Source organism: Asparagus officinalis, chromosome 3, assembly GCF_001876935.1.
Source record: "Asparagus officinalis chromosome 3, Aspof.V1, whole genome shotgun sequence".
NCBI classification, from domain to species: domain Eukaryota; kingdom Viridiplantae; phylum Streptophyta; class Magnoliopsida; order Asparagales; family Asparagaceae; genus Asparagus; species Asparagus officinalis.
Window position 1 is genome coordinate 34,018,968 of NC_033796.1, and position 8,123 is coordinate 34,027,090.

General features: G+C 36.0%; 1 long non-coding RNA gene across 1 annotated transcript; it reads right to left on the bottom strand.

Moving 5' to 3' along the window:
* On the bottom strand, nt 1,317–3,397 carry LOC109832199. Its single transcript, XR_002244658.1, has 3 exons — nt 3,146–3,397; nt 2,288–2,357; nt 1,317–1,513 (listed from the first exon to the last, which is right to left on the bottom strand). It is a non-coding gene; the product is annotated as an uncharacterized LOC109832199 (long non-coding RNA).

The window sequence follows — 8,123 nt, forward strand, 5'->3', positions numbered from 1 at the left end:
GATTGCAGCAGTGGCCGGGAGATCTTCTTGGGTCTTCAAATCCGAAGACCAGTGGACCTTCCTTGATTGCGAGGAGAGGTGGATCTGGAGGGGGAGGACAGATACTCCTCATACTTCTGCTGGTCGAACTCATATTCGACCTCTTCTTCAACCGGGATGAGAATCCGAGGTTGTGACACATCAGCCTTTGCAGAAAGGTTGTCGGCTCCCACTGCGGTCGTCAGCTTGTTTGGGTCAAAAGTTGATATTTTCATTAGTGACGAACTCATTACAATTTCAGCCATTACAATAAGTTCAAAAAGGAAAGAAAGTCGATCTTTTTATAAGATCTCCTTTACACAATGAAAATAAAGATTACAACTCTTGTCAAATAGCGCAACGGACGTTTATCACCCGCTGCTTGCGTGGGAACTTTTCCTGTGCCGGGAACGTTAATATCCGTGGACCACCGCGGATTAGATCCGGTTAGCAGAAGTTGGATAATTAATGCTCTCACTTCACGAAGGAAGTAATTGCAGTAGCGGCGATTTTGACTAAGCAAAATCACGGCTCTTCTCGGGATTTAAGACCAAGCTTAAATCCGGCGGATCAGATCCGGTTAGCAGAAGTTGGATAATCAATGCTCTCACTTCACGAAGGAAGTAATTGCAGTAGCGGCGATTTTGACTAAGCAAAATCACGGCTCTTCTCGGGATTTAAGACCAAGCTTAAATCCGGAGGAATAGGAGACGGGTCTCAGATCTCTCGAACTCCACTCTTTATACACAGGAGATCGCCAAGATCTGCTAACCCTCTCTGAAATTCGTGGCTATGCACTTGAGAAACTGGCAGCACCTCGCCCTCTTGATCTCCTCCTCTTGAGAAATGAGCACCCGAGCTCGTATTTATAAGCTTCGAAAGTGGGTATTTGGNGACTTGTCCTGTCGTTACGCGTATTTCGTCGTTTCGTTGACTTGTACGCTTTCCCGATTCGTTTCGCGAACACATGGATAGTTTGTTGATGGCCGATGAGCGTGCGGGCCACTTGGTTCGCCGATTTGGTGGCTGGTGAGTACACGGGCCACTTGGAGGTGGCCGATTAGCACGCATGCCACTTGGTTCGCCGATTTGGTGGTTGGTGAGTACACGGGCCACTTGGAGGTGGCCGGTGAGTGTATAGGCTATTCGGTTTGCCGTTTCGCTTCATGTGTTCATCGGCGTTGGATAATCCTCTTAGACTTAGATAGTGGCGTTCATTGCCTTCTCTCTACCTCGAGCTGTGTGTGGATACCTATAGGCATTTTTAGATGCCTACAGATACTCATGCCTTAATTGTAACTGGAATTTTATTAGATTTGACAATTTTGTACATGATATTTACAATAAAAGAAAAGGGAGAAGCTTGTGCATTAAATCTCACAGTCATTAAGGGGGTAAAATAAATATTTGACTTACAAAAACATTCAATTTTCCGGCACTTTTGCAAGCCAATATGAAGCATTGCAAGCATATCTTTCCCACCTAGTTGTACAACCTGCAATCACATTCAAGTAATTCAATAAGTTTCAAGTATAGTTTGATATGAACTAATTTAAGGAAGACTTAACACTACAAATACAGTGCATGCTATAAATTCATAAGAGATTCATATTGCTTGTCAGGGACATTTCTCTACTCTTACTCACCAGAAAAGAAAAAGTAGAGTCAAAGCGACCAACACTGGAGGCAAAACAAATGAGATATATTCATATTGTTTACTGAGAATGCATAGGCACACTACTGACAATAAAAAGAAAGGAAAAATATCAAAGATGATGATTTTTCAGTATAGCATAGATATAAGATATATTATCATTCTAGAAAAATTAAAATCTAATATCAAATAGATTACAAATGAATCAAGTTCACAAATTTTCCAAAAATCAGATTTTATTTTTGTTACCTACCAACATTTTAATTACCAAAGATTTTATAAATCATCAAAATCAGCTCTTGCATCTCTATAAATATGTAAAAAGAACAAACAAAATGCATAGCTTATTATAATAACCATCAAAATCTCACAAAATCAAATGTGTAATTTCTCAATTGAATATATGGAGGACACACAAAATTATCATAGAATAATTGCTATATTAACTCCATTTTCAAAAGAAGAATTTGCATAATACATGATACTCTTTATGCTATATAATTTGATTACCAAAAATTACAGATGGGGTGATTTGATTACAAAAAATTACACAACACGATACTCTTTATGCTATATGATGGAACAATATAGTGATTTTGACGCAAAGAACTGCACCTTATGTAGATTAAACTTCACATCTCCAACATTCACAATGATGTCAGTTGCCAACCCAGTTGTCACAAATCTGCGAAGATCAATACTACTTAGGCATGTAGCAACACATAAAGAAAAGTAATAAACTCAAAAACATGAGTAATTGTTTACACGATGTAGAAGCAATACCTTACAATTCCGGCTAAGAGGTGAAAGAGCCTTTTTATCAATAGTAAGAAATCTATTTTTTAACTATTAAGCATAGAACCCAAAATGGAAAGAATAAATGTCGAGTGACTAATGGTTGGAAGAAGGGGTAAATTTCAACTAAGTATCATTTAGTTTGGAGTAATTACATGTACTTTGTGCATTTCAATTAACTAACACAAATGACTACAGAGGACTAATTACATAAATTGCTAAAATAAAGTTTGATCATTCAGCATAAGCATAGCATAGGCAGATTACCTTAAGAAGCCTACTAATCTGATTTATACGCCTATTTGGTGCAAACTAAAGAGAGAGTTTTTTTTAATACTAAGTAGGTACTCGAACTGATACCAGATAATGCAACATTAAAATAAGTCATTGATATGCACTTAAATATCTTAAGTGAAGACTTCTCAGGAGGTCACCCGCCCTAGACCTACTCACGCTTTGGAGGTTATATAATTCTCTTACGCATAACATTTCTATAACAAAATGTAAGCATTAATCTAGAATACTTTTGACAATTTTATTTATTTTCTATAGATCTTTATGAAAAGGCTAATCTAGACAAATACCAACAATAAATACACAAAAACAGGCCTAAAAAAATAAGCATTCCAAGTCGAATATATACTACGAAACAACAACGAAATCCATGAAAAGACTCACATTACACAGTCGTCGTCATCCTGAAAAGAATCAGGCTTTGACCCAAAGCTTCATAAACTTCATTGTGGTAGAAACTGAATCACTCAAGAGTCTAATTAGTATGAGCTCAAGACTAACCTTTACTTATAACCACCTAACCAACATCAACCAAGTGGTTTCATGCATCTCAAGGTACTCTGCAGCACATTAATAACTCTTTTTAGGTGAAGGCAAATAACAGTTGGTACAAATGATAAAATCACCTACAGATTCATGATAAAATCAGGTACAAATTCAACTTCAACCACATTCACAATTTCATATATTTGCACAGTTTTAACATAACATAATTCATAGTTAGCATATCAAATCAAAAGTAAAATAATGATGATCTCGGATCAAGATCAGACCTTTGAATTAGCTTGAAATTTAAGTTATATGAAGTAACTTGCATTAAAACATAAATCAAGCAAACCTCGAAAAAGGGAAACATAGAGTAATAACACTTCCTCCTCATGCAAACCATTGCCTATCAATTCAATATAAGCCTATGTCACTCCTCAACTTTCACCAAATAATTAAATAGTTAGCCCATGAAACTCCTCATGCATAATAAAAAATGATGCATGGTTTACTAAAAAATGACCGTAATCATCTCTAATACTAAGAAAATAAATGACTCTAATCATTTACATAATAAACAAATGATACTAATCAACAAATTGAAATCTTTAAAAGTGGATACAATTAGAATTCATTACATCATAGAGATACATAAATATATAAATAGATTGTTGGATCTATGAATGATATAGGAGTGATATAATTAATGCTTTGTGTCGTATCATATCCGGAAAGATGGTTATTTTTAGCAGATACAACAAAAATAAGTAGCTAATATTAATTAATTCTTCAATATATTTCCTCTAACATATTATAAACCCATTAAATTTTAAATAAAAATGAGAGAGGGTATAACTAATAACTAATAAATTAAAAATGAAAGAAAACCCATCATTTAGTTTGGAGACTCATCATTTAGTTTGGAGTAATAATTTTTAATCAATTTGAGCCTGAAGCAAAGAGGATAACTAAACACACAACATAAGTCAATCAATTGATATGATTAAAATCTTTAAAACCTGAAATTAGAAGAAGAAGGGGGGGGGGGGATAATTCTAAAAAGGGGGGGGGGGGGGGATAATTCGTACAAATAGTGAATAATTCCAATCATAAAAAGATATTGAACCTCCAATTTGTTAAAATTTGTTGATAACCAGAAAATATTGGTTTCTACCAAGTTAAATGTCTCAAAGTGCTTGCCAGGGCCGCATATTTATTTCCATTTCCAGAAATCTTAAGATATTTTCTAATTATTTCCTGCATGCATAAGTAATTGCAATTATTGAACAGAAAAATAGGAAATTAGAAACTAAAATTGCAAACAATCTGCACTTGTTGGGAGTAAGTACCTTACTTTGAGATCTCAACTCATCCACAAGAAGCTCCGATATAAAAATCCTAGGCAAAGGCAAGCTACATTTGTTACTGTACACACAAAGCTCTCAGCTTTTTTGCTGGAAACCTCAGTTCATCTCGTTGAGTATAACCAAAATCCAAGAATAATGTCGCAATGGAATCAATCCCATGGCCATCTACCTTCAAAATTTAGAAAAATAAGTATACCAGTAATAGAATCAAGCATTAAAAAACAAAATTTCTAGTCAAGTAAACTTTCTCCATGCTCGGGAGCGCCGATCTAAAGAACGATTGAGACTGCGAGCCCTGTGATATATTAAAAACAACAATTTATTTAAAGAACACCTCAATTCACGTTGCTTCTAAAACAAATATCCAAAATAAGAAAAGATCACCTTCGTGGTTATTCAGTTAGAAATCAGGACATTGTGCATTGCGCTCCCAATCCCCAAATCGAGTTGGCCCCGGCCTCCTGTTGTTCTATTTACGAAAACGCCGCTTTCGTCCTCTCCTTCGTCTTCTCCTTCCTTCGTCCTATCTTCACCGAGATCGAATCCTCCATCGTTCGATAGAGGAGGCGAGAGAGGAGAATCGACCTTCGATTTCTCTGAAGGTTGCTGCGGTGGTGATGAGCTTAGGTTCCTCTTTGATGCGAACATCATGGGAGATTGGTGATTGTTATGAAACCCTAATTTTGGCTTAGGAGACTCGAGGAGAGAGGAGAGGAGATGCTGGAGCTAGATCGCCATTATTATTATTATTATTATTTGGTTTTGATTCGGGGTCCACGAAGTGAGAGAGAGGGAGGGAGGGAGGGACGCCAATCGATACACAAATTCAACAGAGATTTGAAATTCAAAATTTTAGCAGAGATTTGAATTTCAAAAACTCTTTCTTCATTCTTATTTCTGAGAGAAATCTGTCAGTGGAAGTAAGAGGGCTCCACAATGAATTACTGTAGCATGAACAGTAATTCTCTGATCTTCCCATTTATATAAAGGAATAGATAAGAGATTTGTTGTTAAAACTTATAAGATACTCTATGACAATAAGAGAAAAGTATGTTACTATTCTTAAAGTCCATCTAACAATTTGATCAAAACTCTAAAATTGTGCTGAGGTTGAGGGCTATATTTTATATTCTAATATGTTCCCGCGGATTAAGTGCCCTTTTTATGGGGTGATGTCTTGTTAAAATCTATCTAATCATTACACCAAAACTTTAAAGATGGGTGATGCTACAGGGACCCAAAAACATGAGACCCTACATGGGACGGGTGAGGTGTCGGCTCCCTAAGTCATTTTTCTTTAAAGATGTAGTGAGGATTCATAGATATATTTATATATTTATATTCTAACAATATACAGCTCCCTCTTCTTTTAACAAGTGTCCATGACTACTCATTGGAAAAACCCAAAATGATTTTGTGTTAGGCTAGTGAACTCGGCTAACTCGCAATTGTCCCTTCAAAAATATTTTTTTCGTATTCTAAATAACCAGATGCAAACAATATTATGGGAGAAGATTCTAATTTCTAGAGAATGCTTCTGAGATCATGCAAGGTTCTGCTCCCGAGTAATACTTAATCTTGTGAAAATTTATTCTTAATCCATTATCAAAAAGTCCAAGAGAGAACTACTTTTAATTTAACTCTTGATTATATAATAAATGATTGTGGATGATTGTGTATTCAGATAGGATGTACCTAATTGGGTTTACTTTAAACTTGGGACCAAGGTTAAAGAAAGATAATTTTGCAAGATAGTTGTAGCTATGGTTATTCAAATAATTTATGAAACTGATGCAGAGTATCACCCTAATGGTGCCCTGATTGTTGACTATTGATCACGCTTGAATCCTTGTTGGGATCGCAAGTTAACTCACACTTAATTATGCGGTTAATTCTTGCGTGAATGCTCTTGCGAATTTGGGTTTTCTCTCACCTACTGCGGTTCAAATTTCGATAGTGCTCCTCCATCCGTTAGTAGCCTTTTGTATGGCGATCATTTAGGTGTTTCCTACCTCCGAAGTGTAAGATTGAAGTAGTTTTTTCCCTTTTAAGTGTGAAGTAGTCATTTAAAAAAACCAATAATTAGATTAAACGTACAATATATGCTTGCTTACCTCTTTTTTACCATTTTTTTCCATAAGAGAACCTTGGTTAGGGGAGCTTCAACCAGAGTGGCAACTTAAGTTCGAAGTTCTTTAAGGACCTCCGACTATTATGACAAATCCTCAGGAATATACTAATATCAATCTCACGAAAACACAAAAAATATCAAGAAGACGAAACACACAGATACACGTGCTTCGGCTTGTAGCTTACGTTCACAGGTGAAAGAGGAGGATAGCTTCACTAACAATTATGAGGAATACAATGTAGAGATCTCTCAATCACTAACCCCTTAACATAGCCTAAAAGTCTGATACAATCTCTCCAAGAGAGCCGTAAAAGGATGACAAATAGGCTTCACGACAGACCACTATTCTCTATTTCAAATTGGTGTCTTGGCCTGCAGGATTTTCAATTGATGTTAGCTGCAGCCGATTATCTACAAAAGACCCCTTGCTCCTGAACTAATTTATTAGGATAAGAAATTCAAACTAGAACTTGTTGGTCCTTATCTCTTGTAGTAAACAACCAATGTGATTTGAGTTCTACTAGAATTCAAACCAATGAAATTAACATGTCATCTACCCATATTACACCATGTGACTGAACCTAAAGAAACCTGTATATGGATTAAATGATAAAGCATCTAAAGCAAATATCAACAAATCTCCACCTTGATTTAAATACGTACGGAATTCCTCACTCAAAAAAAAAATTTACTCCACCTATTCCAACAGCCCTACAAGGCATTAAGTGCGGCATATATCGATCAAGTCCAAACCTCGCTTGGACTTGCCAACTGAAATAGGCCTCATTAATAAATAGATTGAATTTTCCTCACAACGGCTGTAATACTTAGGGAAGTCATCACCTAAAGTAACTCCTGATTAGCTAAATGACACAAAATTATCAACTGACAGTACATAAACTATTGTATCTTCATGTCTTCACCGTAACCGAATATCTCATCTAGACCAGTCTCTAGCAATAGTGTATTCCTATTTTTTATGCAGCTGTTGAGGTGCGCACTTTGTCTATTTGAACGGGATGTGGTTGCTAAACTTCCGTAGTTTTATCTTGTTGAAGAGCTAAATGATGAATTTCTAACTCCATCTTTTGTCCTACAGTGTGCACATTATTTTCATCAACTAAAACCGATGACCGTTTCTGGTGGAACATATCAGATTCATCAAACGTAACATCACGGTTGATAATAATCTTAAGAGACTTTGGATCAAGATACCACAATCTGTAGCACTTAACACCTGAAGCACAACCTAAGAATATGCACTTCTTTGCTCGAAGCTCAAGTTTTCCTTGACTAACATGTGCATATGCAAAGCAACCAAATATTCTTACATTAGAATAAATTGCAAGCTTACCGGACCAAGTCTTTGTTATAGTTT